The 21,815-nt window shown below is 41.1% G+C and overlaps 1 protein-coding gene across 20 annotated transcripts in view; it reads right to left on the bottom strand.

Annotated features, from left to right (window-relative positions):
• Positions 1-21,815, bottom strand: part of EPB41L3 (erythrocyte membrane protein band 4.1 like 3) — a 201,346-nt gene that overhangs the window by 128,402 nt on the left and 51,129 nt on the right. Inside the window, exons 1-3 of one of the 20 annotated variants that reach the window (XM_039521907.1) lie at positions 2,793-2,931; positions 2,407-2,511; positions 1,922-2,067 (exon numbers count right to left, since the gene is read on the bottom strand). The exons of 13 other annotated variants lie outside the window; for them this stretch is intronic. The gene's annotated coding sequence lies outside the window, so the exon portion shown is untranslated. Of the gene's footprint in view, positions 1-1,921; positions 2,068-2,406; positions 2,512-2,792; positions 2,932-3,719; positions 3,839-13,856; positions 13,878-21,815 lie in introns of those variants that run through there. 6 more of the 20 variants (XM_039521906.1, XM_039521905.1, XM_039521912.1 and 3 more) reach the window with 6 other exon arrangements.

The raw sequence follows: 21,815 nt of genomic DNA, 5'->3' as shown, positions 1-21,815 counted from the left end.
TTTTCACAGTTATACTCATATTTATCAGCAATTGATTAAATTAAAGGGAAGTCAAAGCTCTAACAGAACACACTGAAAATTCAAACACTTTTTCGGTAACGGAATATCTTGCCAGTATAAAATGTGATAAATAGGATCCTGAAACAAAATATACCACAACATTGTCATCTACATTTAAAGAACCACATCCTTCAAAATAAATGTACTTAAATGAATAGCCGCACTGATTTCAATGGACCTACTCAAGGTTAGTCACGTGTACTTGCAGAATTAGACCTATATTCTGTATTTCAAAGGAAAAAAACTTCATGGTTGTAAAAGCAAGTACTTATGAGTATGTTGTCAATGTAGTAACTGATACTGCTGATATACTGTATCTTAGGAACCAAATGTTCTTTTGTAACATACTTTAAAAATTCCTTGACTGTTTCTCCTGGTCATATACCACCATTTACTGGTACATGAGAATTACATGAATCAAGTTTAAATATTACCCACTGAATGAATACCCCATTTCAAGTTCTATTTTACTGTTAGTTTAATCAAAATAAATATTTAAAATACAAGGAAGACATTTTACATAAATGTTAACAAGGAATACATCATTTCCAATACACCAAAACATATAATATACCTAATAAAGAAATATATGTTAAATGAATACATTTCCATATACCAAACTGATTGTGAATAGTCACATTATTTATAAAACAATGAAGCCCTCAAACAAACAAAGTCCTCACACAAATACCTGTTTGTTCAGCAAAGGTAAGTATTTTGCAGGTTTCCACTATAGATGAAAACCCGCATCTCATCTTGTTTTATTTGTAAATATACACAAACTCTAGATTCACCTCTACTTGTCCCTCTTTTGGAAAAAAAAACAAAAAACCCAGCTGTGCTGCAGTTCCTAAGGCAAGGCTGCATCAGTCTCTCTCATTTGGTAGACACAAAGTTAAAACAAAGATGGTTCAGACAGTCTGATTTTCAGTGCCCCACCCTCATTTCTTTGAGCCACAGTGATGTCATAACACAAGGCAGCGCAATGACTTCATTGCTACAGTTCTCCTTGCTTCTGGGCATGCAACCCCTCTCTTCTTCACGACCACAGCAGTAAATAAAAGGCAGACTCACATCAGATGAGCTCCTATAATGTACCTGTCAAGTTTCCAATAATATTGGCTAACCCTTTAGAAGAAAAACATCACTTGCATCATTAAACATCACTTTAATAAGGGGACGCCACTGTAAGATGAATTAGTTGAAGGGAGATTCAGTGTTGGTTGTATTAGTATATTAAATAAAAATAAAGTATGATATATTAAAAATATTTCACAATGTGTTTAAGCTAATGTTCTCTGGTACTAATCATTCACCACTGCAGTGAACAGGACTGTAGCAGGAACAGAATCACAAGGAGCCTTCCTGTTCTAATGGAATCATACAGAATAAACTTGCAGTCGCTCTTCACTCTAATGTGATCCCTCTCTTTCCATCCCCTATATTATTCCTCATGTGCAAATTTCATCATCACGTTAGAGTGGAGATTTCCCAACCAAGGAGACTGGTATAACATCATGAAGGAAAAAAAATACTGATGCAACAAATTGTCACACAATGATTTTAATCAATTAATTGACACAGGAAGATTAGCTTTGCTTCTTATATTGTACTTAAAAAGTTATCTTCCATATTTATTTTAAACAAGCCACAATGCACTATATTAACTTAACCAAAGTCTAACAGTAAATTAAGAGTGAAAAAACCTACTTTATTTCTGGATTAATTTAACTGTAAATGGTTCACTGCGTAGGAGATAAGACTACTGTGGAGAGTCACCTTTGACCTGTGATTCTTCAGTTCTTCTCCTTAAATAAAAGCTTACAAGTCAAGTGAAATAAGTACTTTTGCTTGTTCCTACCTCAAAGTGATGCACAAAATTCAGTTTAGCAAGTGTGTTCCATCTTTGTCTCAAGTATAAATAAGGTTTAGGCCCATATTCAGAAGTAGTATTCAGAGTAATGCTCGTCTTTCAGTACATTCTATTACTTCAATAAAATGACGATACTGTGAGGAAAATAAAGAAACTACAAAAGACTGATTTTACTGACTTTAATTATTATGGAAATGTAAATTTTCAAGTTAATTGTATATCTGACAAAGTTAAAACAATTAAAAATGCCCCTCTCAGCTATCCCTTCTTTCTCCACATACTCGGTTCTCAGCTTAATACAGAACCTATTACCAGGAGACTGACTGAGCCACTCCCTCTTCTATTTTTAAATCCCACAAAATACCCTCAAGTTTCCTGTTAAAGCGGATAAAACCAAAAGAATATGAATAATTCTGTAACTACACATGAAAATACTGTAACGGCATGACAGCACTGTAAACTTTCTAGCCCACCTGGTTTATCTTTGCTGTCTAAGCTGCGGTGAAGTTCATGGACACATCTATCTCTGCAACATCTTTAAAGTACACACTTCAACCCAAGGCTAAGAGGATTCACATCTGAAAACACAAGTGCTGAAATTACACGATTGCAAAACTTGTCTGACCCTTTATTTCTCTCCCTCCCCCCATCCCACACATCTGATTAATACCATCTGTTTCCCCTGAGCTTTCCCTTTCAGTTACAAGAACCTCTCTTCCCCAACTTAAGACGCCAGCTCAGTGTGCAGCCGAGAGAAACCGGAGGGAACCTTGCAATTGGAAATGTTAAAAACAGGAGCGGAGACAGCGCTGCCACTGCAGAGGTCCAGAGCTCCAAATTACTATGTAACCACACCCACCGCATTGCAGAAGCCACGGGCTGGAGGGGGGTACGCAGATAACAACAAGCAGTAACTCCGCCGCCACAAGAAGACGCACAAGAAGAGCCTAACCGATTTCAAGAGGACAAAAAGATGGACCGCTAACTCCCAGCCCTCCTCACTCGCAAAAGTATCACCGCCCCCACACCAGGCTTCACACGATGCACGCAACAACCCCCCTTGACAGCCCGCCAGGTAAACAATGCAGTTGGCGCTCCGCTGTGCTCCGCATGGGGGTGAATGGGGACAACTCTACTGGGGGCTGCCCAGCTTGGGGGCTTTACGGAGGTACCATTACAAGAGAGCCCAATCCACGCACCCCACTTCCCCCACAGACGCTCTGGCGCTGCTGTCCTCTATAAAAGAGAAGTTTCCTCTAGGAACAAAAAATCGATGCCTTGTGTAATCACCCCTCATCCCCCCCCCCACCCCACCGCACCCTCGCCCTCTCCCCTGGCACGCGGTGCCCAGCCCAGGCTTTTCCCAGCGTGGCAGCGGGAAGATCCCAGCACCCAAACAGACACCTCCCCTCCGGCTGACACAACCGCATCAAAGCAACGGGACCATCCGAGCCAGGCCCCGGAATAGCCGCTGGCTGGCGAGCCGCATCGCAGCAGCTGGAGGGCAGGCGGGTCAATGGCTTTTTTTAATCCGAGCGGCTCTCCAGGGGTGCAGAGGGAAGGGGCAAGTGACACCCAGGGGTCGGCACGCAGATCTCGCCCTAGTTTCCCCCGCCCCCCGCCACCAGCCGCTGATCACTTTAAAATGGCTCCTCGAAAGGAGATTTAAAAAAAATAATAGTAAAAACGCCCCTGGTAGCAGATCCCCCGCCCGCCCCCAGAAGAGAAAACTGCAACCACACTAGCAGCCAGGGGGAAAGCGAAGCGAGGTGCCGGGATAAGGTACCTTGGCAAACCGGCGCAGCAGCAGCAAGCTGGAGCCCGGGTCTCTGCTGGGTCTAGGTCTGGTTCCAACACGTCAGAGGGACGTGCAGCAGCAGCAGCAGAGCCGCGGCCACGCGTCAGCAGCAGCAGCCCAGCCCAGGACGAGCCCTCCACAATATCCCAGCAAATCAGGAATGTGGAGACAGGCTCCTTCAAAAAGCCCCTCGCCGCGGAAAACGGGAAAAGCTGGATCCCGCCGGAATCCGCCGGCTTTGGCGCTCAGCAGCCCCGCCCCGTCTACATGGAGAAAGAGGCGCTTCGAGGCTCCGACCCCAAGGGGAACCCCTCGCCCTAATGTATCCCAGTGTAATCCGCCCCTTTCCGTGCAAATACCGCTGCTGGGAGATCAAGTGTAGGGGCTTCGATTTGCGCGCCCGCGCACAAACACAGACCTAGAGCGTTAAGCATCATTGCACGCCGAGGCAGCGACCAACCTGCAGACTCAACACCTGGATCCTCCTCTCCCCCCGTTCCCTCCCCCTCAAGCCCCCGACGTTCACTGTCTAAAGAGAGACTAGAAAAGCTGCTCCTCACGCACCTTCAGAATCCACCCTGCTACACTGCAGCTCAACAGGATCACAACAAACTCAGACCCAGGCTCTGGAGCCTGCCAACTTTCGACCATAAATTGTATCAACAATAGATTATATTTTGCTTCTACTATTCTACCCAAATCTCTAAATTAACACCTGGATCTGGCTAGTTTTTGGGCTGCATTCCTCTAGCTTTCCCATCTAACATATGCAGTTTTTCCTAGTACACTAGAATAACCTGGATCACATTTTATCTGACAGGATCCAGATTTGGAATTTTGCAGCACTGCATTTAGAGGCACTGATTTCTGGATTTTTCTGTCGGAGTAGGAACAACTAAATTTGTTCTGTGTTTAGATAGTGGAATGCACAGGTAGGGCCAAAAATAGCTGGATCCAAGAAGATCCTGGTGCCAGCTCTGAGTACTGGCAGTGCTGCTGTGCTAGAATGTAGGGGATCTGTGTGGGGTGTGTGTGGTTGGAGAGTGAGGGGGTTGTGCAGTAGTAGTAGCTAGGTTTATTCTCCATTTAGGCAGTGGAAGTTGAGGGGCTGACGGGGCCCAAAAATGGGGATCTTGCCCAGACCTGAATCATGGCAGAGGAAGAATTTTTTTTAATTAATTAATAGCGTCTCTGGGACTTGCAAGAGAAAAAGGGTTCTTACAGCATGCAATGGCCATCTAGGTTCTCTGATTAAACAGAACAGCAGACAATATCCAATGTAGAATAATCAGAGAATTCCCTCCCTGCCCTAGATGCAGAACTGCCATTCAGCTGATCTGGCATACAGTAACATGCATAATACAGAGAGATTCTTCAAAGGGAAAATGTGTGCCATCAACTCAAAGAAGACATGCAGTTTAAACAGCAAGAGTTATATATTGTTCTCAACCAGGAACTCAGAAAAATCATTGTGAAATACAGGGGAAAGTATTTGACAGATAAAATATACACTAGAATTGATGAGATGTGATTTTAAAACTTGTGAGAAAAGGACAATCAGTTTGAATCAAATCTTTGGTCTCTAAAGTGAGGGTGGAGACTTGAGAAGTATCACACATTTAAAAGATGCATAAGATATACTGGGTTAACCTTTTGGAGCTGTTATTTCTGTTCTGCAGAAACATGGTAACTTTATTTTTAAGCACAGTAAAGCCACTAGAACATCAGCACTTCAGAGTAACCAGTCCATTGATAACACCGCTGATGGATTTGCCTCAATCATGATTTACACCAACACTTCTGGATAAATAGCATCTTCTATCTGAGGGCTTGTCCACACTTACTGTGGGATCTACAGCTATCAATGCATCAGCAGTCAATTTAGTGGGTCTAGTGAAGACCCTCTAGATTGACTGCAGATCCCTCTCCCGTAGACTCCTGTACTCCACCAGATTGAGAAGAGTAAGGGGAGTCGACGGGAGAGCATCTCCACTCGACATCGCGTAATGTGGACCCCGCGGTAAGTAGATCTAAGCTACGTCAATTTTAGTTACACTATAAATTGCATAGCTTAGATCAAATTTCCCCTGTAGGGTAGACAAGGCCTGAGGAACTCAGAGGGCTTTATGTATATTGATGTAGCCTTACAGCACTTGGGGGAGGATGATACTAATGACCGCATTTTAGAAATGAGAAATCTTAGCAACAGAGAGCTTAAGTGGCCATCGACTTTGGATGTGAAACTTGAGAGTCCTGGGCCTGAGTTTCAAAGCTTTTAAGCACTCACAGTTCCAGTGGAAGACAAAGGATACTTCAAATGCTCAGTATCTCTGGAGTCTCAAATCAAACCCAAAAGCTAAACAGCTCCCCACCCCAAAGGACTGTGCCACTTTTGAAAACATTGGTCTTTGTGATTTTCCCAAGGCCCTCACAAAAAGGTCTCCACCAGAACTGGCTGGAAAGCAGAATTTCCTTTCTTCCAAAAAATTCAAGTTTTTGCAAAATATTTAATCCTGAACGGGGCCAGCCAGTCTGCCTCCCTGCCTGGTTTTCCTCAAAAGTTTTGATGGAATAGCCATATTTCTGCAGAATGTTTCAATTCCATCAGCTCAGCATTTTCTAACAGAAAATTGTTCTGTTGAAAAGTTTTCAACCAGCTCTAGTACTCTCTTCCCACCCAGTCATAAATCATGACTAAGGTTGTGAGTTTGTCACTGAGGTCAGTGACCACCATGATTTCTGCAGCAGCTGGTGTGGCTAGCCCAGGGACCACCTGAGCAGCTAAGGCAGCCCCTGAGTCAGCTGCACAGGCTGCTGCTGGGGCATTCTTGGGCCGCCGTGCCCCCAGCAGCAGCAGGGGTTTGGGTGTGGGAGGGGGCTCAGGGCTGGGGCATGGGAGGCGGCTGGATGGCGCTTACCTCAGGGGGCTCCCCGGAAACAGCAACATGCCCCTCCCTCAGCTTCACGTGACGCCTCTACCCATAGGCACCACCCCTACAGCTCCCACTGGTCATAATTCCTGGCCAATGGGAGCTGCGGAGCCGATGCAGAGGCAGTACGCAGAACTGTCTCGCTGAACCTCTGCCTAAGGGGGAGCCATGAGGAACCAGGTAGGGAGCCTGCAAGCTCCACCAGTCCCCTCCCCAAGCACAGTGGCGCCCCTAGGCTGCCTCCTCCCCCAAAGAACCCGCAGCGCCCCTGGGCCATCCTCACTGCCCAAGATTTAGTCAGGGTTATACAGTACAAGTCATGGACTGGTCACGGGGCCATTCATTTTTGTTTACCGCCCATGACCTGTCCATGACTTTTACTAAAAATACCTGTGACTAAAACGTAGCCTTAATCATGAATAACTCCATTGTAGTGATTGAAGTTACAGCAGTGTTCAATTATGAGAGAGAAGAATCAGACCCAAGGTCTAGACAGCACTAGGAAGAGACCCCAGATCACTCCTTTCACCTCCGGAGACTGTCTTCAAATCTAGCTATTCAGTGCTGTTGTAGCTATGTTGTTCCCAAGATATTAGATAGACACAAGGTGGGTGAGGTAATATCTTTTTCTGGACCAACTGCTGTTGATGAGAGAGACAAGCTTTCAAGCTACACAGAGTTCTTCTTCAGGTAAGCTCAAAAACTAGCCTCTCTCACCAACAGAAGTTGGTCCAATATGATATTATCTCACCCGCTTTGTCTTTAAAATGTAGGTGTCAGTAGTAAATGAAAATTAGTTGCATAGTTTTATGTTAGCATCTGTTTGTCTCCAATAACCACTACAATTTGGTACAATTAGTCACAGTTGGCAATTTCCGCTCAAAAGGAGATCCATGCTTTGAAGTGCGTTATGCAAAGAAGTTCCTCCCTTATCCTGCAAATATTTAAGCATGTGCATAATTTTATGATGTGAGTTGTCACACTGATGGTTAAGTTACGCACATGCTGGTTTTCAGGATCAGCAACGTAGTACCCAAATATACTACGTATGGCTCTCACCAGTACCATTGTCTCTCTCTTTCATGGAGCACTATCAAAATCAAACAACAAAGTATACTTTTGCAATTCTTTACCATGATACAGTTACATGACTATTTAAACTTTTTTTTCTTAAATAGTAAATTTTCCCATTAAACAATTAATTAGTTTAGGAAAACTGAAAGTACTATAAGAGTATTAGTAAGACATTTTCAGTAAATACCACTTTGAATTACAGGTGTAGACAGTCTGACGATTTCAGGTTCACTTTGATTTTATTCCCATATTTTCAGTTTTTTAAAAGCAAGCTTCTGCTCATGACTCATGCAGCTTAGCCTTCTGCATGGCAATGAAATAAAATTCAAATAATTAAGAATGATCACTGTGCGACAATGAATGAAAGTAAGGCTTCTGGAAGTTAGAAGGAGCCATCTAATACTTCCTTCCTTCTCTATGCAAATATAAGACCTACAAATCTATATTAAGCCAATATTATAGTTATGATAAATATTGTAAGACAGTAAAGTTCAAGGTGAGATGTGCACTCTGGATATCAAATTCCCTCCTCAAGTTCACCTCAATACATATGGCTACAAAATGTAAGGAATGCAAAAACAACATACACCATGTTAGCCAAACAAAATTACAATAACAAACAGATCTGTTATGATGAAGATTATGCCATAAATTGTATCTTTTCTCACAAGGCTCATGTTGGCATATAACAGATATATATGCCATGAGTCATTGGAAGAACTGGTAATAGAACTCAACAGTTATTGTCTCCCAGTGCTATATATCACTAAATGGTATAGTTCACCATTGATTGTATCAGGATGTGCTGAGAAATGGAACCCAGCCACAACCTGTGTCTATTTCAAGGCCCACTATTACCAATAGAGAACTAATATTTTGTCTTAAGTCCTTACTGGGCTGCTGTTCCATTAGAGCATATTGACTCTCTGAAAGCTGCTTTAAGAGGGATAAACACCTCATTCTTTCAAGTGCTTTATAGTCTTTCAAGATTATAAGACCCTCCTGTTTTCATATCTCCTAAAGTTTTAATTATTTTTTAAACAGTTTAGAGAGTCATAAAACTTTCTTTTTCTCAGCAATAGAGGCATTAAAACAGGAGTGGGCAAACTTTCTGGCCCAAGGGCCACATCTGGGTATGGAAACTGTATGGCGGGCCATGAATGTTCACAAAATTGGGAGTTGGGGTGCGGGAGAGGGTGAGGGCTCCAGCTGGGAGGGCGGGCTCTAGGGTGGGGTGAGGCCAGAAATGGGGAGTTCAGGGTGCTGGAGGGAGCTCTGAGCTGGAGCAGAGGGTTGGGATGAGGGGTGGGGAGGGCTCCAGCTAGGGGTGCAAGCTCTGGGGTGGGGCTCAGGATAAGGGGTTGGGGATGCAGGAGGGTGTTCGGGGCTGGGACCGAGGGGTTTGGAGGGCAGGAGGGGGATCAGGGTTGGAGCAGGAGCGTGGGAGGGGGACAGGGGTGCTTATCTCAAGCAGCTCCTGGAAGCAGTGGCATGTCCCCCTCCGGCTCCTAGGCATAAGTGTGGCCAGGCGCCTCTGCGCGCTGCCTGGTCCACAGGTGCTGCCCCTGCAGCTCCCATTGGCCACAGTTCCTAGCCAATGGGAGCGGTGGGGGCGGTGTTTGGTGTAGGGGCAGCGTGCGGAACCCCCTGGCTGCCCCTATGCTAGGAGCCAGAGGGGGGACATACCGCTGTTTCCGGGAGCCATGTGGAGCCACAGCACACGTGGAGCAGGGCAAGCCCCTAACCCCACTCCCTGGCTGGAGCTCGAGGGCTGGATTAAAACATCTGAAGGGCCGGATGTGGCCCCCGGGCAATAGTTTGCCCACCCCTGCATTAGAGGATGAATTCCGGGAAGGGTTCATCTTGCATTTATTAAATTTGTCTTTGTGCTCCTTTTATTTTTGACTTATTTCCCCTCTCTTTAAGGGTACCAGAAGCACATATCTTTTCAAGGGGATTTTTCCTTTTTTGTACCCTGATCCCTGGATTTTGACAGAAGAGGCCTTATGCCCTCTAGGGAATAAAGCTGTGTGTATTATTAACTGAAGAGACCACTTTCTGGGATGCCATACATACATACCCATGACATACAGTAGATAAATATCTCAGTTTTGGTGATTCAATAGGTCAAATTTACCCCTCACATACATTTATTGACTTCAGTGGAGTTATACAAGGGACACATGAAATTGTCTGAAATTGGTCTTCCCTTCCCACCCAGAGCCAAAACCATCCTTTTAAGATTACTGAGGGAACAAGCAGTAAGTCTGTCCCCAGAGCTATTGCATTTAAAGTGCTGAGTAAGGATTCTCTTACTGTAATTAATTCAGCATTGCCCTTTGTCATTTTCATACCTGTAGCAACTTGCTGACTGAGAGAATTTAAAAGATTATTTAGACATGTAACTATTATCTACTGGTTCACTTCTTTAGTCTCTTTAGAATCAAGGCAATCAGGACAGTGTAAGACCCTACGTTCTCCCTGGGACTCTATTACCCCAGAGAGAGGCGGAACTAAATTGGTGATCTGGCTAGAGGGCCTTGTTGTGACCCATGAAAAGGCAGACCATCACAGAGATAGTAATTACCAGTTAGACACTGGAGGCAGGCCAAGTGGGAAGCAAATGATCTAACACTAGGCAAGACTGCCCGTGAGCCCAGCCAGTAACAGGCCAATGGACTTCACTTGGCCCTAAATCAACACAATGTGAGCAGTTTACAGTAGGCTTCATATACCCAGTCTTTGTTTAAATTCTGTAAAAACTTAGGGCTGGTCTATACTACCGCGTAAGTCAATGTAACTTACGTTGCTCAGCGGTGTGAAAAAGATACCCCTCCCCCCAAGCAACATAAATTACATCAACCTAAACACTGTCCACACCAGTGCTATGTTGGCGGGAGATGCTCTCCCTGCCAACACAGCTTCCACCTCTCACAGAGGTGGAGTAATTATGTCGACGGGAGAGTGCTCTTCCGTCAGCCTAGAGCATCTTCACCAGCTGCACCAATGTAGTGCTTTCGTGTAGACTTGCCCTTAGACACCTAATTTTACTCATATTAACAGTCCCCAGGACATCAGTGGGACTGCTCAAATCAATAACATTACTTGCATTCCTAAGTATTTGCATGATCAGGTTCACAGGATCTAATCCAGCTCCTACTGAAATCAACTGAAAGACTCCCATTGGCTATAATAGCAGTTCCACTGGGCCCTAGTTTGTTATGTTTGTAGCATCTTAGTCCCTCTCAAGAAGCATTGTCTCTTACATTCATACTATTCCTTCAATTCAATTTGCAGTTTCACTTTCAAATTCACATTAACTGACAGGAAGGGATGCAAGTGGTATGCAAGGAACAGTTCAAACATAAAATGAGTCAAGTGGAACGCAGCAAAACACTTACGTCATTCTTCTCAGCTTAGCTAATTTACTTTTCCCCTCACCATCTATCCTCATGTTTGGTGAGGAAGGACAAATAAAGAGACACTGACCAGGATCAAGTGTAACTCTCTAGATCTCATTTCATAAAATACATGTCAATGTCCTAGAATTGTGAGATACGGAAAAGCAGCACACTCAAAGAACAGTCTTCTCATCAAGAAGAATGTTAGGAATCTCTGGGGCAGAGATCATGTTTTCAGTCTGTTTGTACAGTGGATAGAACAACGGGGCCCTGGTCTATGACTGAGGCACCTAGGAGCTACTGCAATACAAATAAATAATAAAAACTAGGGCTGATGATTAATCCCAGTTAACGCATGGGATTAACTAAAAAAATTAATCATGATTAAAAAATTATTTGCAATTAATTGCACTTTTAATCGCATTGTTAAACAATAGAATACCAATTGAAATTTTATTAAATATTTTGGAGGTTTTTCTACATTTTCAATTATATTGATTTCAATTACAACACAATACAAAGTGTACAGTGCACACTTTATATTATTTTTATTACAAATATTTGCACTGTAAAAATCAAACAAAAGAAATAGTTTTTCAATTCACCTCATACAAGCACTTTAGTGCAATCTCTATCATGAAAGTGCAACTTATAAATGTAGATTTTTTTTTGTTACAGATCTGCACTCAATCAAAACTTTAGAGCCTATAAGTCCACTCAGTCCTACTTCTTGTTCAGCCAATCACTAAGACAAACAAGTTTGTTACATTTACGGGCGATAATGCTGCCCGCTTCTTATTTACAACGTCACCTGAAAGTGAGAACAGGCATTTGCATGGCGCTTTTGTAGCCAGCATTGCAAGGTATTCACATGCCAGATATGCTAAACATTTGTATATGCCCCTTCATGCTTTGGCCACCATTCCAGAAGACATGCTTCCATGCTGATGACACTCATTAAAAAAATAACGTGTTAATTAAATTTGTGACTGAACTCCTTGGGGGAGATCTGTATGTCTCTTGCTCTGTTTTACCCACATTCTGCCATAAATTTCATGTTATAGCAGTCTCAGATGATGACCCAGTACGTTGTTGATTTAAGAACACATTCACTGCAGATTTGACAAAATGCAAAGAAGGTATCAATGTGAGATTTCTAAAGATAGCTACAGCACTTGACCCAAGGTTTAAGAATCTGAAGTGCCTTCCAAAATCTGAGAGGGACGAGGTGCGGAGCATGCTTTCAGGTCTTAAATGAGCAACACTTTGATGCGGAAACTACAGAACCCAAACCACTAAAAAAGAATATCAACCTTCTGCTGTTCTGCTGGTGGCATTTAACTCAGATGATGAAAATGAATATGCATCGGTCTGCACTGCTTTGGATCGTTACCAAGCAGAACCCATCATCAGCATGGATGCATAGCCTCTGGAATGGTGGTTGAAGCATGAATGGACATATGAATATTTAGCGCATCTGGCATGTAAATATCTTGTGATACTGGCTACAACAGTGCCATGTGAACGCCTGTTCTCACTTTCAGGTGATATTGTACACAAGAAGCGGGCAGCATTATCTCCTGCAAATGTAAACAAATTTGTTTTCGAGCGATTGGCTGAACAAGAAGTAGGACTGAGTGGACTTGTAAGCGCTAACGTTTTGCATTATTTTATTTTTGAAAGCAGTTATTTTTTGTAACTATATAATTCTACATTTGTAAGTTCAACTTTCATGATAAAGAGATTGCACTAAAGTACTTGTATGAGTACTATTTATTTTGTTTTTTTACAGTGCAAGCATTTGTAATAAAAATATAACGTGAACAGTGTACAGTTTGTATTCTGTCGTAATTGAAATCAAAATATTTGAAAATGTATAAATATTTTTGGATGTTTTCTACATGGTTTATTGTTTAAAAATATGATTAATCATGGGATTAATCACAATTCATGTTTTTAATCGTGATTAATTTTTAATCGCTTGACAGCCCTAAATAAAAACAGATTCAATACATCAGACAGGTTCTTTTGTAACTGAAATACAGCTAGCGCTTAATCCTATTCATGGTCATGATATTTAAGAGGTTTTGTCATTACTCCAAGAGAAGAAAGAGTATTTTAAGCTTCTCCCTCCTCCTCAAAAGCTTAAACTGCAATTCAAAAACTCATGTTCTCATTAGTTACAAGTATTTTAATAATTTTGTGTGTCCTATGTATCTATAAAGACTTGAGTCCCAACACCCATAACCTCTCAAAACTTTAAAAACAAAACAAAAACCTCTTTATGCTTTGCTAATAAATGACAGTGACAAACAGCTTCCTATAAAGCCAAGTTTTAATTTACAACAGTTCCCCAACTACTAGTCTAGATAAATTCAGTACCATGGTTTGTTTATTTATCAAATGCCAGGTATAGGTCTGTCTGTACCTAAACATTTGACTGACTGATTTTGGGAGAGTAACAGATAATACAATGTTGCCAAACAACAGCTGAAAACTCTAAGTATCCAAATGGCATCTCTGTCTCTTACATTTATTCTATCTTCCCTTGCCCTCTATATGCCCTACCAGGGGCTGCTCCTCAGCCCAGGCCAGCAAGGCACAGCCTAACCAAGAATTCCCCAAAGCTACAAAATACATTTTACATATTCTTTATTTAATTGATAAATATGAACAGATTTAAAGACAAACTATGCTTTGATCTGAATGTCACAACTCACTCTCTCCAGTAGCAAAATGCAATGCCAGGAAGTTTGAAGAATGTAGTGCTGTGTGAGGCTCAGATCTTGGTACAGCTAATTATGCCTCAAGAAGCTGCCTTGTTACCGTGGCAATTTACCAACCCCGGAGTCTCTTTATCAGGGAATTGCTGTGGTAACCACTGCTTGGTGAGGCCACAACAAGATTGTAGCAGTTAAGCCCAGGCTGCAAGAGGTTTACAGAGGGTAAGGTTGGGGCTGCACCTTCCCAGCCCCTTCCTTGGACTCCCTCATGCTTTGCACCTGATGCCAGCCTGGGTTGCAATGGCAGCTGCAGTTCCCCGGCCCACCTGCTGCTGCTTCACTAGAAACAAGGTACACTTTTAAATTACACAGTGGGTGGGGGTGGAAATAGCTATTTTGTGATTTGTGCCTTATCTGTCAAAAAAAGTCACAAGCTGCCTAATGCTAGGTAGCATTAGGCAAACTTGAACTGCAGATGGCCTTTCAAGAATATGCTCTCCTAACATTTGCAACAGGTGTCCTAAATCTCAAATACTATCTGCACTTTATGTCCCTTTTTAACAGGGAAATAAAATTAACAAGATTCCAATGACTATAAAGAAAACAACTTTCCATGCTTGAAGTGCCTTAGGTTGAAATCAGAATCTAAACACCACTAACTTGCAATGTGCATTCCATCTTTCTAGCTATACCGCTGGAAATTTAAAGGGACAGTAGCACTTATTGCCTTTCCACCCCATTGCACAATATTGCGGACACAGGCCTTGATGCAGCAAGATGCTTAAGCACATGTGTAACTTAGTCAACGGGATTACATACGCTTAAAGTTTAAACATATGCTTAAGTGCATTTCTAGATTGGGGTCACATACATGTAATTAAAAAGCATTAACTTCTGAAAAAAAACTTGTGAACAGAGTATTGAGTTTGGGGGAAGACACATGGAAACAGATGTTCCTCTTATTTGAGTTTTTTTGCGCACAGGTATGATTCCACTGACTTCCGTGGAGCTACTTCTAATAACAGCAGTGCCAGAAGTCCATTATTTTCAAAGCTTTTACATATTCTTAAAATCAGAGTTAGATCCTGTGTATATTGCAAAATGGAATCTTGTTTTTAACAGTGTTTTGCATTACAACCAGTGCTGTAACCAAATTCCCCCCCAAATGGTTTCATCAGTAGGACAGATAAGACCATTGTCTCCTCAGACTGAGCATTTATCAAGTGATTGCACTTATCAGATTCTCTTGCTGTCAGGCAGCTTGACCCATAAAGTTACTTGGAGGAAACAAGAAATTGCTGCAAAGTGTCAACAGAATGTCAGTGTATCTAACAAAATAAATTAGAATTCACAACTATTTAATTAACTCTTAAAGTGCCAAATACAGGAAAAAAAAACTGTGGTAAACACTAGGAGTACTTGTGGCACCTTAGAGACTAACAAATTTATTTCAGCATAAGCTTTTGTGGGCTACAGCTCACTTCTTCGGATGCACAGAATGGAACACACAGACAGGAGATATTTATACATACAGAGAACATGAAAAGGTGGAAATATGCATACCAACTGGAAGAATCTAATCAACTGAGATGAGCTATCATCAGCAGGAGAAAAAAATTTTTTGAAGTGACAATTGAGATGACCCATAGAAGGTGTGAGGAGAACTTAACATAGGGAAATAGATTCAATTAGTGTAATGACCCAACCATTCCCAGTCTCTGTTTAAACCTAAGTTAATTGTATTTAATTTGCATATTAATTCGAGTTCAGCAGTCTCTCTTTGGAGTCCGTTTTTGAAGTTTTCATCTTATGCTTATGCTGAAATAAATTTGTTAGTCTCTAAGGTGCCACAAGTACTCCTGTTCTTTTTGCGGATACAGACTAACACGGCTGCTACTCTGAAACCTGTGGTAAACACTGTGAAAGATGCTTTTTATTTCAAACTTTTTATATCCTGCTAAGAGAAAATATGAACTGCAGAAATCAAACTTATTTTTTGTGATAGAGCTCAATGCTGCAAGTCAGACTATCAGAATTTCCATGCCCTGAATTCATTTGGTCTACATTTACTAGAAAATACACTCATTCACTTCACCTGGCTGGCAGCAAAATACCATTTCATCTTTGTTTCCAAATGCACTTTAGGAGTTTCACTTTTATTTTCTCTTTGTATCTTTCCGTGCAGAAGATAATCTATAGTTTTAACAATTATGCTAAATGACAGAAATGAAGCAGGGACACAGATGAGCAAGACGTGAGCTAGGATTAAGAAAATAGCTTTCAGAGTAAGACCCCCAAATGCTCCCCAACAGAGAAACAACAAAAGCCAATGTGACTATCTGATTCAATTTTAAGTAACCTTAGCTATGGAGCATCTCCATTGGAGAGATCACTGAGGGCAGTAGGAGACCTGAGGGCTAACAGCGGGAATCTAACAATGCAGGTACAACTGAATAACTATTGCACAAATCTTAGTTTAAGGAATAAATTATTCTTCATATGGGTTTTTTTTGTGGTGAAGGCAGATATCTGTTCCTCAGAAAAATATTGTTAAAAAAATTATTTTTATATCTTCTTGTATCTTAGTAAATAATAGCAGACTGAAAACTTTTTTCTTAACACTGTTTAAATATTTAGTGTAAGATATTTGCACCCATTGTTCAATTTTTATGATGTATAAAGATGGTGTCAAGGAGTTTCCTCCCGTTTTGTATTAGGAATACCAGTAAGACTGGTTGGATCACAGAAACCCCCTTGGGAAACTGCCAACTGATGTGCCAAGACTACTTCTGCCCCTGCTTTCCCTGCCAGCTTGGGACTCCAGCACGCTGTCTTGTTGAGCCAGACACGCCAGTTTGCTCCAACACAGACCCAGGGTCTGAACCACGTGCCCCAAAGCTGCAGGCTTAACTGAAAGCAACTTAAGAAGTGTTCCTTCTTAAACACTCAGATGCCCAACTCCCAATGGGGTCTAAACCCAAATAAATCTGTTTTACCCTGTATAAATCTTATACAGGGTAAACTCATAAATTGTTCACCCTCTATAACACTGATAGAGAGATATGCACAGCTGTTTGCCCGCCCCCCCTTCCCTCAGGTATTAATACATACTCTGGATTAATAAGTAAAAGTGATTTTATTTAATACAGAAAGTAGGATTTAAGTGGTTCTAAGTAGTAACAGACAGAACAAAGTGAATTACCCAGCAAAATAAAATAAAACATGCAAATCTAGGCCTAGTACAATAATAAAACTGAATACAGATAAAATCTCACCTTCAGCGATGTTTCAATAAGTTTCTTTCACAGACTGGACACCTTCCTAGTCTGGGCACAATCCTTTCCCCTGGTACAGCCCTTGTTCAGCTCAGCTAGAGGATTTCTCATGATGGCTTCCCCCTTTTTTCTGTTCCACCCACTTATATATTTTTTGCATAAGGTGGGAATCCTTTGTCCCTCTGAGTTCCCACCCCTCCTTCTCAATGGAAAAACACCAGGTTAAAGATGGATTCTAGGTCAGGTGACATGATCACATGTCACTGTAAGACCCCAAGCCTTCATTCCTCTCAGCCTGACTCACATGGGAGGCCTGCCTGCAAACAGAGCCATCCACAATCAATTGTCCTGGTTGATGGGAGCCATCAAGATTCCAAACTACCACTAATGGCCCACACTTTGCATAATTACAATAGGCCCTCAGAGTTGTATTTCATATTTCTAGTTTCAGATACAAGAATGGTACAGAATGGTAGATTATAAGCTTTGTAATGATACCTTACAAGAGACCTTTTGCATGAAGCATATTTTAGTTACATTATATTCACACTCATCAGCATACTTTCATAAAATCACAGAGTGCAATGTCACAACCAGAACCAGTCATCTCTTTTCCTGGAAGATCCTGGTAAAACTTTGAAGGACCTGGAATGTGACAGTACCAATGCATGATAAAACCTGAACTGTAGCTCCAACTGAATGGAGAGGGGATGTGGAGTCTTATGCTAGCAAGAGCTCCAGATCAGGTTTCCACATCCAGCTGTGAGGTCACATTCCAGGTCTTCCTTCAAAGATTGCTAAAGTCATCCAGAAGGAAAAGGCAAGTTGGAAGGCAATCCTTATATATCCTAAAGCAAATCTCAAAAATTGGTCTTTCAGTTCATCACTAAAAAATTGTATTACTAGTATCATGTAAGAATAGCAATGGCGCAGTCTGGAAAATAATTTTAGAACTTAAACAAAAATATGCCATTTGAGTGGGATAAAATATTCTCTTCAATTTCCGTATATAACTTACTTTAGCTCTCAGTGTTATAGATGGGCTTGGAAGGATTTTTATTGGTAAATGGCCAGTTTCACTATACACCCTAAATTGGAAAAATATTTCCATCAATTTTATTAAATTTTACAGATGAGCAAAGAAAGAAAAATTACTTCCTGAGTACTTACTAAAGTTAAGGATATTTACTTTGTATATTTTGGCACGTGATGCTGACAGTTTGTGTGTTAACATTTAAAGCTTTAACTTTGTCTCAACATCTTTCATTAAATAATTGTCTGATTCTCCTTCAAGCCCATAATGTCCAGCACCTGGGAAAATTTAAATCAATAAAAAATGCTTAAAATAGTGAAATCTATTGAAATTATAAAAAAATCTAATTCTGCCCAGCCTATTATCGAGAACAAGACTATTAATATAGTGAAATACCTGTTACATTTGGTAATTATCAATTCCTGCTTCAGAGTGGAATATACATTGGAAAAGTTGTTTCGAGGAAAACTGCTTGCTTGCATAGCTGCTTCTTTCCACCATGCTCTGCTGAAGCCAGCAGTCCTTCATTTTTATGCTCTCTCTCTCTCTCTGAATACTAAATTAGCAAGACAATTTTAAGTTGAAGTGAAAGGGTGATGAACAATTTTTATATAAACTCCTATTAGTTTCTTGTTTATAGCTGTTGGTTCCAATTCTCAGAAGCTGTAACAAGGGGTTATTAAGTAACAGTTAAAGATAAAAGGCATTACAAAAAGGTCTGTTCATCTCAATAGTAAGTTGAAACAGAATTTGAAGATAATATTTTGTAGTACTGGAACAGATACTAGTGCTTCATGGAAACCAGATTGCTGTTGAAACTACTACCCTCAAAACTGGGATCACAGCAAGTGAATTATTTAGCCATATACAGTAACCCCCTACTTAATGTCCTCTCGCTTAACGTTGTTTGGATCTTACGTCCCTGCTCTATTACAGAACATGCTCATTTAAAGTTGTGCAATGCTCCACTATAACGTTGTTTAGCTGCCTGCTTTGTCCACAGCTGGCAGCCCCCCTATCGGCTCCCCTATGCCCCTCCCCTGCAAGTGCCTCCCACCCGCCAGCGGACCCTGCAGATCCGCACCTTCCCCCTGCTCCCCTCCCTTGCCCATGACAATCAGCTGGTTTGTGGCATTCAGGAGGAAGGTGGGGGAGGGAGGGGGGAGGAGTGAGGATGTGGCATGCGGAGTAAAGGAGGAGGAGGTGGAGCAGGGGGGAGAAGAGGCGGGTTAAGGGTGGGAGCTTGGGAGAAGGGGTGGAGTGGGTAGGCTGAGAGTTGAGCCCCCTGCCCCTGGTGCTTGCACAATAGGGGAAGCTGCCGCTGCTGCTGCGCAATGTGCTTCTCCTAGCCTCTGGCACCTTCAGCCTCCTTGCAGGTAAGCATCTTGCTTTGCTTATTTAAAACTATCATATCAAATATTTAATGTATTTTGATTGCTAGCACTAATCAAGATATTTTTATCTTGAAACAATTCTTCACAAGAAAAAAAACAAAATCCACATTTCTGAACAGCAGAGAAGTTTTATTCTTTTTTTTTAAGATCTTGTTTCTCTGTTTCTTGCTCAAGAAGAGCCTAATCAAAGTCTAATGAAGGGAATAGGAATTCTGGATAAATCTAATTCATGTCAGCAATCAAAGTGATGTCTAATATTTGACACCCAATAACTTTACATAAGCAAATAAGACCCTTCCTCCCACAATGGAACAAGTCAAATCTCGAAAACTCAGTGGGTGAAATCCTGGCCTCATTTAAGTTAACAGGAGTTTCATCAGAGACGTCAATAGGTCCAGGATTTCACCGGATACAAATCAGGTCAGTATTTAACCCAGAAACTTTACATGTAGCAGGAATATGAACACCACATACAAATTCCAAAAATGGAAGCATTTTAACAACTGGACATTTGTGTATGTGTAAAAACACACACCATACCATGAAATAAACTTCACTGGTTTTTATGCTTTTATCCTCTACTTCCATTCTGTCCACTAGACCATCTTTTAGCTATACTAACATTAAAAACTGTTCAGCGACCAAACAACCACCATCTTTATTTTTTCAAATAAATGAAGAGAGCATACAAATAGAAATGACCATATTGTGAAGTAATGATTATGAATATTAAAATAAATTTGGAATGAACTTCATGACATACCATCATGTTATATGTAATATGCAGTTTTAAAATTAAATCTTAAAGCTGTTCAGTATGTGAAAACTACACACACACACACACACACACACACAGAGTTACTGCATGCAAACCAGTGAAATTATGTGCTTAATACATGCAAGTACTGCATGTGCCTAGCGGTACGCATGCAAGTAAAGCCCAGTTAAGTTGCTAACATAATTTGCATGTGTAAATCCCCAGAGTAGGTGCACAGTTGCACACAATTAATTTTCAATGTGCTTCATAGCACATAGAATATCTGTGCAGCTAAAATCAATCTTGTGTCTGCACTGTAGTGAATACCATAATCCAGACCATTAATAAATTGTTATTCCTGTAACACTTGCACAGGCAAACATATCATGAATACACTTCTCTGGGTAACACATTTTATTACATTTCAGCTTGAAAGTATTTATTTTCAGTGCTAAATGGAAACAAGTGTCCACTGAATTATCATTGACACCACCACATCTTTATTTTGCTGTTAGAATTTTAAAAAAAATTGAAAAAAGGTGTAAAGTTGTCCTCTAGGGCAAGAATTTTGATGTTTAGAATGCCTAGAAGCCATTATTATAGTCTATTCATTTCATTCTACAATCAGGGGACTATTGTATTCATCATGTAGAAACACATCACCACAGCCACCAAGTAAAATCTTTTCCTCTCTAGCCCCTAGTATCTCTCTCTCATATACACACACACTTTTGAAAAGGTAACGGATAAATGCTTCTCTCTATGTCAAGTTTTATTGGATCAGTTGTTTATATATGTTTTAATTAGTTATCTCAACTATTCTATAACTGGAACTATTTGCTAAAATGCAGTGATTTCCAGTTTTCAATGTAGAAATACATAAGTATTGTTATTCATTTGTTTGTGATGGCACCTAGGGACTCCAGACAACAAGTAAGATTAACAATATTTCAAAAGAAAAGTTATGTTGAAGCTTACATGTAACTTTCAAATGGTGTATGTAGAACAAGTGGTATGTTGGCATGAGTTCAATAAGCCATGGACAAACATAGCAGAAAGGGAAGAAGATAGCAGCACTCTAAAAATAAAAAGAAGTCACAGTTCCATGAACAGGAACCAATGTGTGAATAAAGCCACTTTACATGTGGAGGAAATATATATTTAGTACTGACAAGATAGAAGAGGCTTGTGCACCCCCCCTTGTTAACAGAGCTGACTTATTTGTCTATGAAAAAGATCAACTTTTGTTTAAAAACAAGATTCTAGCCCTTAAGTGTAAAGTGATTGCTAGGGTTGAGAGGAATAGGAAGTTTGGTCCCGCTTGTGTAACAGTGACTGGAGGAGAAGGGGAAATAAAGATACCCACCCCCACACTTTATACAAAATTACACACACAAAAGCTATAGGCATTCTGAATTCTGGCTTCCTAACTTCGGAGTGCTTGACTTCACAGCCTTACCATTTCATGTAATTTTCTATGAGCTGACAGCAGAGGAA

This window comes from Mauremys reevesii, linkage group 2, assembly GCF_016161935.1.
Source record: "Mauremys reevesii isolate NIE-2019 linkage group 2, ASM1616193v1, whole genome shotgun sequence".
NCBI lineage: Eukaryota > Metazoa > Chordata > Testudines > Geoemydidae > Mauremys > Mauremys reevesii.
The sequence above is the reverse complement of the archived record's forward strand: the minus strand, read 5'-3'. Positions and strand labels throughout refer to the sequence as shown.